Genomic DNA, 11,613 nt, shown 5'->3' with positions numbered 1-11,613 from the left:
ATCCGACACTTTATTTTTTATATCGATTAATCAAGTAGAGCAGCAAAAGTTGATCGGTGATCGGCGATTAAAGACTACATTCAGTCATCAACATCTTTCAACTACAGTCATTCCAAAGATGATTGAGAGACATCTCACCAAACTGTCCTTAGAATATGCCAGAAGGGTGTGCCACGTATCTCCTACAGTGATGGAGAACTATTTTAAAGAATGTATAGCCACATTATATAGCTCATTTCGAATTTTTTCCCCGCATATAACTCGAAGTTTCTTAAATATTTTAACCTACACCTTAATTTTCAATTGATACACGCTTATAAAACCTAAAAAATAGGTTGCCGAATAGCTTCAAAACGTCTACGATTCACTAAAAATAAAAGTAATTAATATATTTGCCCATCGTATTTCCGCCATTTGCAATCTAAGCGCGACGCGTCGCGTCTCGGATAATATTTAAATAAAGTTGCGCGCGCGTCGAGATGACTTGTTTATACATTTATATTTTATATTGTTTTATTAAAAATATTTATAGTTTTATAGTTTTTTAAGAATTTATTAACTTATTCTAGATATTTCTTATGCTAAAGAATTAATTTTTCAACAATTTTTTTAATGATTTTCTTACTTTTCGACTCTATTCTCACGCATCGCTTCTGATTAATTTTCCTTTAAAATAATATTAAATTATTTATTTACGTGTAAGAAACTTTTAAAATATGCAAATTATCAATTTATAAATATTTTTCATCGCCATTATCTAATTATTTTAAAAGGTATTACATTAATACATTCCACCTTCATGAACAAATTAAAATTACAAGATTATAATCTAAAATAAATAAATAACAATATTAACTAAAAATAATTCTAGTGTACATGTTTAAAAAGTAAATATAAAGAAGAATTTACTTTTAAGAAAACAACAAAATCGACTATTTAATAAATAACGCAGGAGCGACACGTCGCGCCGAACATTTCGTCACTTTTTTATGGCAAAAAAAAACCCCATTAAATATATGAAACTATAAATAAATACATTTTTATATTATATTAGGTCTTTAAAACGTCGAAACCAATGCGATAAGGTATTCAAGAAATTCAATGAAAGTGAGGGAAAAATATTTGGTCCTTCTTCACTAAAAAATCAATAGAACAAGTAAAAGCTAAATTGGTTAAAACGTTAAAAAAAGCTTTCGTATCAACTAAATTGATAATAGCAAAAAATCTAAATTAATTCTAAATAAAATTGTTTAATAAAAGAATGATTTTTAATCTTTTAGAATCCTTTTCTTCTTCGTCCTCTTCCTGTGTTTATAAACACAAACTTCAATCTTGAAAGTAAAAGCTATTTTCAAATGTTAGCCTACACTCTAGACTCAACAATACATAAAATTTTTATCAGGTAATTTATTTTATATAAAATCCAGACTCAGCACTATATGTAGACTATAGTTTTTCCTATTCAATCATTTAAAATATATCTATTTTATGAAAATAATGTATTATTTTTAAAAACTTTTTAAAATACTAAATTTTCATTCAATTAATTTTCTAAAAAGTGAGCATTTTGAACGATTTTATAATTCATTTTTGCATATTTTTTAAATTCACTTAAGAAGACATAATAATTAATGAGTGACGAAACCGTCTTTTAGCTTCATCTTTATGAGCCACGCGTAGCGACGCCACGCGCTTGTATTGTTTTCGGCCTTTCTGTGTTTTCATTCGTTCTTATTTATGAATATTTGAAATACCCAATCAAAATGTGTATAAGGTATTTAAATATAAAACTAGATTTGAAAATAGTTTAAGGACTGACATTGGCTTGTGTACTTTGGCTGTTATGTAGACTATAACAGAAGGAAATTATGGTGATGGGTCGGAAAATGACTCCTTAAAGTTTTTTTTACGTTTTTGGACTCGGAACCTCGAAATGCAAAATCGCTGGGGGATTTTTCTGTGTGTATTGATGTTAGTGTGTGTGGAGGGCACGATTTTGTTCACCCACTTTTAAGCTTAACTCCTGTCCGTTTGTCGAAAATTTCTGAAATTTTACAGAGAGGTTTGTGTATCAGGGGGATATGCTACTAAATTTTAGTGGTTATATATCGACGGGGTGGGGAGACAGAGAGGATCGCGTATCTCCAATGGAGTCAGACTTAATGAAGATTTTACTCGCTATTAGCATTTACAATACTTTATAAAATTCATCTCTACACTCAAAATTAAGCTTTTTTTTCATTTTATAATAATTAATGATATAAATTGTTAAAAATAAAATTGTATAATAGAGGGTGCAACACAATGTTAACTTTAATACCAGGAAAGTTACACAATTCGTTGATGGCTTTTTTTTCAGTGAGCGACACAAAGCGAAGCGAGGCACAAACTATTTAATCCGCAATTTTAAGCTTTTATTTAATGTTTTTATTTAGTAAATCATTCAAATGCTTCGAAACTCGCGTTACATTCCTAAAATAACTGTTACTTATTAATGTGTTCTTGCGTGTTTATTAACGTTAAACACGCGACGCGCTAGATCGTAGCGCATCGCGTCGCGTGACAAGTTAACCTCAATTCTTCTGGTAACCCTCAAACCAGAGATGTATCTATTATTTTGCGCTTTATATACGCAATAAAAGAGAAATTACATCATTATTATTGTTAATTATAATTAGTTTACATGCGACGTTACACGTATCGCATATCGTTGCGTATATAACACGCAGCACATTATCCCCAAAAAACTTAATATTAAAGAATTTTTCTTGATAAATTTATATTTATTACTCAAAGAACAATAAATATTCGAGAATCGTGACTATTTAACAAACAATTTGCATGAAATACGATTAAAATAAGTGAAGGTTAGCGTAACGCGGTAGGTAATATGCAAATATCTTCATGTAAATTTACTTTCATTGCAATATTTACAATCATTTACAATTAAAAATACAAAAGAGAAAGTCTTACATTCATAATAGAGGGTCTTTACAACTCTAGAGGGCTTCAATCTTCATAAATTCCAAGTACAGTAAACACGATTTTTATATAGGGTGTTCTATAATTTAACGCCACAAAGCCTTACGTAAATAGTTCTTTCATAAATTATAAATAGAAAATTTAATTATTTATAATGTAAAAGATCGATTTTTTTTAGTAAAACCAGAGAATTAACATTTTTAACATAAACTTTTCCATTTCTTTCCAGTTACCAATTGTAAAAAAATCTTATAATATTTAAAAAAATTAAGAAAATCAGCTTAAAATCAACACTTTTAAATATTAAATACTCAAAAGTTTATCCTAAAATCATCCTATAGAAACAATACTTGCATGGTATTGATCCTGCTCATCGGTACGCTCCTATTGCACCCTATTTAGTTCAACGGAAACATACCAATGGGTTTTGCTACTCGGAAATTAGATTTATGAAATGTTTAGAAATGACTTAATATAAAATAATCTGTAACAGAAAATCTACCACAGTAATTCCAGTTTATAAAATTGTAATGTTACCAAGAAAACTGGAACCTTGCAAGGTGCCGGTTTTCTTGGTAACATTACAATACGCTTAATTTACACGTTACTCATGCTTTAGGTAACTTATAAGTAATACAGGTATTGCATAGCCATAGAGTCATCAACATAGCTACCAAGAACTTGCAGAATGGGCCCCTTTGCCATTTTTGAACAAATGGAATAGAATATCTAAGCCAAGAAAAATCCCCCTCTCCCCCACTCGACGGCCCTGGTTACCAAAATACTTCTTAACATAATTTGGGTATTTTAATCTTACTAAAATACCATATATAATGGGTATGAGATACAGTATGTATTACAATAAATTTTTAATAAATATGTAATTATGGACACTGAAGATTATTAAAACTGGCGCCTCTTGTAAGGGGTGCCAGTTTTCGAGATAACTTTACAATGTACGTTATTTAGTTTCGAAATCTTGTGACTAACCCTTATAAAGTAATCTGTATATTGCTTATTTTAATGTGTTATTAAGAAAACTGTACCACAAACCACACAACTGATATTGCATAACGGTTTGTATCACAGATTCATCATACATACTTCATACAACAATTTGAGAATTCCATCACGTTTTATGTACGTTTAAAACACATGCAATGCAGTATGAGGTTTACAGTGCAATAGATATGTAATTACGGGCACGAGACCTTACGCACCTCATCAGTAAGGAGTTTAAAGTCTTAAGATTCGGGCATGAAAAAGGCATCGCGTGTATTAAATACATTGAAATGTTTCTAAGAAGAGTGGCAGTGAAAAAGGATTTTCTTTTATAAATTCTTCTGTAAATTCTGTAGAAGGTAAAGGCTAAATATACAGTCTATGTATTGTAAAGACCGGAATCTTAACCTTATGATTGGTAGGCGTGGTTTGAACGCAGGAGTGCCGGTATTTTCTTCAATTATCCTGACTGTCATAGCATCTACCGTCTCCATTGTAGACAGATGCGTTACATATTTATTGTTACTTAGGTGTGAATTCACCATCTCTGTAATGAAATTATTACTTGTTGTGCACCGCCCAATACACTAGACGAGTGTCAAAGAAAAATTCATTCACTTTAATTGAAATAGCGGTTAAAAAGTTAATAACTTCTCTAGTGGTTTAATTACTTACGTATAGAATTAAAATTTCTGTGATAACGAGAATAATTTTTATGACGCTCCCTTCACGTGATTTTTTTCAAATTTTTTTTTCCTTCTGTCCTCCTCCTCCTCCTCCTCCTCCTCCTCTCTTTCTTCTTATCTTCTTTTCAGCATTTATTCTTTTGTTTTACTTGATGTTGTCAGGTAATCATTAGTGGTCACTAAAAATGAATAGCGACCTTGCGTAACTATTGCCATCTGGTGGCCATCGGGATAACTAACGATCTGTTTCGATACTCGCACACGTCCGTAAGACAATATTTAAACAGTTTATAACGTTTTGAACCTACATATTTAAAATAACAAGCATTAAAACACCTTGATGATTATATATTTATCATTTTTAATTATATTTTTGCAAGTTTTATGTCTGTAATTTTTCTTTTTTTTATTAAATTAATATATACAAAGCGTTTGTAAAGTGTTTTTTGGGCCAGATTTTAAAATATTTTTTAGATAAAATGCGGGAAAATCTGTGACGATTAACCTTTTATTATGAGTAATTATAATTAATAGCCTTTGTTAGTCAAGCCAGCAACATGTTATAGCCGAAGGGACATACAAGATGGATGAGACTTTTTATATGATCTTTGACCTTTCTTCTTTTGTCCGATATAAGCATATCCTATATACTTCAGTATATATCAGTTGCATTTATTACATATTGATGTATTTTTCTATTGAATGCTTAACATCTTTTCTCCAGTCAATGTCTCGTAATTAACATACTGTATTTATCTAAATGCTAATGAGGTATAATGATAAATATTACAAATAATTAGGTCTAGAAACATAATTGCTACTAAGAGTACAAAAAAGAAAAAAATAATAATAAGAAAATGGGGCTGACTACATTGGGCTCGCTTTCCGGATCCACTTAAGGAAAGCCATAGAAATGGCGCAAGAGTAATCGTCTTACCACGTTCATTTTTATTAAAAATGAATAAATTTTACAGCTTTTAAAGGATATTTTAATAAAAAAATATCAATAAATGAAGGTCATAACATTAATATTGGAGGTGAAAAATCACATGTCAGTGAGTAATGTAAGCTGTCGAAAAAATTATCCCAATTAACAAATCATTCATTAGAAAATTAACTCGAATTTTATTCCTATTACAACATCTAGTTTTAGACGAATCACGCTCGTGACAAATCGTAACATTTGGGTGGAGTGGCCCTGTCTTATCATCATCAGATATAACTGAAAGATGTTAATCGTTTAATTGGAATGGTCAAATGGCATGTGTCATAGCGCGGCCCGCATTTAGCTACATTTGCATCTCCATGTGTCATGTACGTAGCACTCACGATGACTAACGACTCTTTGCCGATTTAAACAATCTTTTTTTTCCCTTCCTTCTTCTTCTTTAAATACTTATTTATTTATTAATACTAGCGATGACTTTGTAGCGATGTCGTTGACCGTGAAATGAAGCCAAGGTAAGGAAATAGCATGTGGCACACCTGAGATTAAAGACCACCCAGCTACAGCGGGATTACTACTTGACTCCGCCCAAATGGTATAAATAGAGCTGCTAAAATTAGAGTTTTTCGAATGGCATTACTAAATAGGGCATTAATTAAGGTTATGAGATTTTCATAACTATCAGTTTTCAATATCAGTAAATGTTGGTATCTCGAATACATTACGTTATTTACATAAGGTTATAACCATACCACGTTAGTTATCGCGGTTTTACCCAGTTTTATTTCAAAGATAACCACATTTTTAAGACGTATTTGTCAACTGGCTTTCACAATTAATCATAATTACACCTGTAATTTTATCACAATCTTATCCAACATTGGATTATGAAGATGGATGTTCTGTCAAAACTTATCAAACTATTCATGTTTTGAAATTTTATTTACTATAATTGTGATATTTTCTACACGATATTTAACCAACGTTTGACCTTAATTCTACTTACGGGTGAATAAATTCTCTCTTGACTAGTGATAGCGTTATTAAAAGTATAACCTTTCTTATACCTTTAGGGATGGGTGTAAGGTTAAAAAAATAATGTAAGCTAAAATTATCAAAAATACCAGCGATTAAAACTCGTTATCATAATTCTACTTTCAATAATTTATTCGGGGAAGGTTATTAATAAAAGTATAGTTTCAAATTTCGGCGATAGATGGCGATGCGCGATGCTCCCTTATCTTGATTGATAGCACCTTTGGAAACAATCAGGTTGTCTGCAGATTTCAATAGGCTATTGAGTGGGTTCTTCTTATCTGAAGATGTGACAGATGCCCACTGACTGCTAGAGATGCTTCTTTTTATTAATATTTTTTTCCTTTCTCTGTCTAACACTTATTCCTATCTGCCGACTGCTACTTCATCAATGTCACCACTGCTCTCACAATGTAGGCTTGTCCGCGCAGGTAGCGCTGTGTGATATTGATTTTTCTTTCCTCGAAACTTGCGTAATTTAAGAATTATATACAACGGAAAGTTTTCTTCCTATCCCATTTAACAAGCCCCAATTCAGTTTTAAGATAATGACAGGTTGTTGGAGAAGTTTCGTTATAAACAAAAATGGTGTAATTTGAACAAGGTTTACTGTATTTTAAACAAAGGAAAGCAGGTGGCTCCATCTGGTAGATGGAGCCACCTGCTTTCCTTTGTTTATAACCCAATAAACATAACTGTATGAAATACCTTTCTGAACTAAGTAATACATTAAGGAAAAATTATTAAAAGTATGTGCAATTAATAAAAAACAACAAGTTTTAAATAAAATTAAATTTTGGAAATATTTCTCACGCTTTTAAATTTCTATAGAAATAGTATTAGCGAGGTTAATAGAGATTATTAGCCATAATCTGTATTGAAACGGGTTACATGGCCACATGATAATGGTTATCCATCATCACATGAGGGGCATCTTGCATCTAGTACAGTACATCAAGGATGGATGATGCTCCTCCCAAATGTACAAAATACCCTTCGTGTGATGATTCTTCTCAAATCCTTCGGATAAGGATCACACCAGATGGCAAAGTCATGTAAATTCAACATCCAACAATGCGACGATGAAGAAGAAGAGAAACATTTGATTGTTTTATCCATAAATGAATGTGTTAATTCAACATGCCCGGCCATGTTTAAATATTTTAAAGACAGCAGCTTATAGTTTCGTGTTATCAGATTATAGCTGAGGCCTTAGATATTCGTTTGATAGAAAAGGGCCTGATATATGTTGCAGCTTAGCTTAGAACAAATTTAAAAATTTTAAACTTGCATACACACTGTACGGCATTAATGTAGAAATCGAGTTGCCATCATTAATATTCTTAGCAATGCCTTTATATATTAACTAGGTCGTTGTATATTGTTTCTATAAAATTAATTATCTTTGAAAAATTGAATTTTAATTGAATATTAAAGCCTCTGGGATTATGTCATTATTCTCGATATTTGTTAAAATATTTATAGCAATATCAAAATATGTATGACATACGTGAAATATGTTGTAATTATTGAAGCTAAAGATTTATTACTTCATTTGATTTACATTAAAATAATTTACAAGTTCTATTTGGCCAATGGTTTAATGACTGCCAACTTCATGTTTTATTTATCTGATGAGGTTAATATATTTTCTATTTTTTATTTTTTTTTAACTATTCGATGCCTTTGTTTTATCTTTCTACAAACTAATTTTCTGTTCGTTTGTCTGTACGAATTTTTATTTATTAATGTATCCAGGTTAATTGTTTGAAACTTTTAATTTATGTTTTAATTACGAAGCGTTGTGATAAAGCAAACGACCGCCATTTTGAGACAAAAATGGCGGATGTATTTAACAGTGTGAAATATTTTTGAATTAATTTTAATAAAATTGAATTATTTTTATATATTTAACAGGATATTTATCCCGTATTAATTATTTCAACATGTTTGTCAATATCGTTAATATTATAATTTTTCGGAGTTAAAAATCCGAATTTTAATTACACAATCTATTAAAATTTATTAATTTAGCTCTACAGAATATGTTAAAATTTAATACAGTTAATTTTACAAGCTATCGAATTGTATACAAATTGTAAAACCCATTAAATCCAGTTAGTGATTTAAAGTGTGGTCACGAGAAGTAACATTAAATTTTTATTTTAAATTCTGTTTAGAATATTAAGTAAGTACCTGTTAATTAACAGATAGTGAAGGTATGGCTCTTATAATTTAAACAAAATTAAAAAATAAATTATATTTATTCTCCTAAGTTCCGTATCCTGAAGAGAAAATTAAAGATTAATTCGATAGAATTATTGTATATAAATATAATATAAGTAAAAAAACAAAAGAAAATCATGCTAAAGGTCGGATCTGAGACAGAACTCTCACGATTTTTTTATAGTTGATCTGTTTCAAATATTCCTCATCATCTGACCACCCCTATCGTGGGTTATTATCAAGCACTATACACTACATATAATCCTTGATATATTTAAGTAATAGTCCTTGGGTTATTATGAGTGATGTCAAGCTCACAATTGGCATAATTACAACCACGATAGCGACTCCTGGTTGAACTCTTGATAAGTGTGATTAAATGGCCTTCCTTGATGATGTCCCCAGGGCTAGAAGAGGAGAAAAAAGGGCATAGAAAATAGAATATTTGTATGATTATCGATTTTGGACAGGTGTTAAGTTATGAGGACACAATAATATTTTCGTTCCATTTCTATATTGGTATAGACTTTGTCAATCGAGTGTGGCAAACACTCGGTGTTTGATGTCTAGAGGAAAAAAATAAATATTAAACTCTTATTATTTGTCCATCTTCCTGCATTATTATAATTTTATTTTCTTCTCTTAAAATGACAAAATGAATTTTTAGTTTAAAGACTAAATTTAAAAAATAAATAATAAAGAAAACCATTTTAATAATTCTTTAGTTACTTAACCTCGGATTAATTCTTTTGTAAGTGAAATATATATATATATTTATACTACTTTATTACAAAATACAAATATTTAACAATATAGATGAGATTTTATGTTTTTTGAAATTAAATCCTATTTAAAATATATTAAAAGTTAAAATTGGTATATTTTTTAGTTTTTTTTTTCAAAGTCACTTGCTAAACATTATAAAATTTTTCGTAAGTAATTATAATAAATTTATATAATTTATATTTGTCACGTTTATTTGTTTTTAATTATAGTTAACAGATGGAGCCACGTGTAAAATGTTTAAAATTATAATGTAAATCGCGATCACCCATTTTGAAATGTGTTCCATGACAAAGAAAATTGCACGTAATAATTAGAAAGAGAATAATATGTATAGTTATAAAATAATTGTACGATTCTTCACATTACATTCTTCGTACTTGAACGTATTCTCCCACTTAACCAGTAATCGTCAGTTTACGAAAATGATTAAAATCTATTTAATTTTTTGAAATTGTAATCAAATAGTAACTTATATTATGATTAATATACGTTAGACTAACGTCTTTAGTGTGGAATAAAGAAGTATTAAACACAGCATCTGGTTAATTGTAAGAATAAATCACTATTGTGGCAGGATGACATTTTGATAGACTGCCAGTGGGAGGGACCTCTTCGATTCTTGTCCTTCCCCCTACGGGGTTAGACTCTCGTTTTTAGTATTCAAACAAGGTTTAAAAAATGGAATTTAAAGGAGAAAAAACTAAGTAAGCGCTTAATTTATCTGGAAATGAACAATGTCTCTCTCGAGATAGTTGAATAATTTTTTGAATAAAGAGAATCGAGTAATCCGAATATTTAAATATTTGTAATGAACAATAAGTGTTCTTTAGGCAATTACTTAAGAAATATTTCTTACTAATAAAATTGTATTAATTAAACAATTTATTAAATCTAAATTAGAATTAAATAAAGAAAATTTGTTTTGAAATTTTTTCAATCATCGAACTCATTATAATTAGAATAATTAAAAGTCTAAAAGAAACGTTAACACAGAAAGAATTGTTGATAACCATTCAGCTATCAGCAGTTGAATTGTAAACGTGACATTCTTTTGACACTTAAAATTAATTGTCAGTTCTTACTGAATCACCAAAGCTGTACCCACCAACATTTGGTCGAAGTTACACTTGTTTTGCCTAATGTATTGATTTATCTAAAAATAGCAAGTAGAAAAGGGATTTATGAAAATCAAAGATTTCGGATGGTTTAAGAAACGATTTTCGATTACCAAAAACCAATTCGGGATATATTTAGTAGGTGATTTAGTAATACACAAGTGCTTCTCTTATAAAATATTAATCATAATTTATAAAGTATATATTTAAAGAACTTTTCAAATTAGGTTCGTATAGAAAACATTGTTTTACATGAATTGTGAATGTTCTGGGTTTTATATGAACTCAGTCATATGTCTTAAGTGTGTTGACCGGATACTCCCATAATAAAGTAAATTAGGATCCTGTAAAGTGGTAGCTTTACAGGATCCAAATTCGGATTATGTCCAGATCCCTATAATTTATATTGAGCATCATTTCGAATCCATCAATCACTTTGGTCGAACCCATTGCAGGTCTGGCTACTCGGCAGGATTGAAAATTGGGCATTGAAAATACTCATTTTGACTTAGCCCATTGCAAATTCGTCCAACTAAAATAAGCGAAAATTGTGTTTATAGTGTGAATTAAAATTGTACATAACAAAAATTAAGCTGTAGGTGTGCTGAATGTCACGTGTCAGACAATAAGCAATTTATACAATTAATTCAACAATTAGGCGCCATGTTTGTTCTGTTTCTTAGCGTACATTTATTTAATTAATTATTTACTTCAGTAAATATTTTTCAAGATGAAAATTTATAGTACGAGTCTAACGAAAAGAAAGTTAAAAATTAACTTACTGCGTTATTTATAATTAATTTTGACTTTTAAAATTATTTTTAAAATAAAATAA

This window comes from Centruroides vittatus, unplaced genomic scaffold, assembly GCF_030686945.1.
Source record: "Centruroides vittatus isolate TY-2023 unplaced genomic scaffold, ASM3068694v2 scaffold_2520, whole genome shotgun sequence".
In the NCBI taxonomy this organism is placed as follows: Eukaryota; Metazoa; Arthropoda; class Arachnida; order Scorpiones; family Buthidae; genus Centruroides; species Centruroides vittatus.
This window is presented reverse-complemented; position numbering follows the sequence as displayed.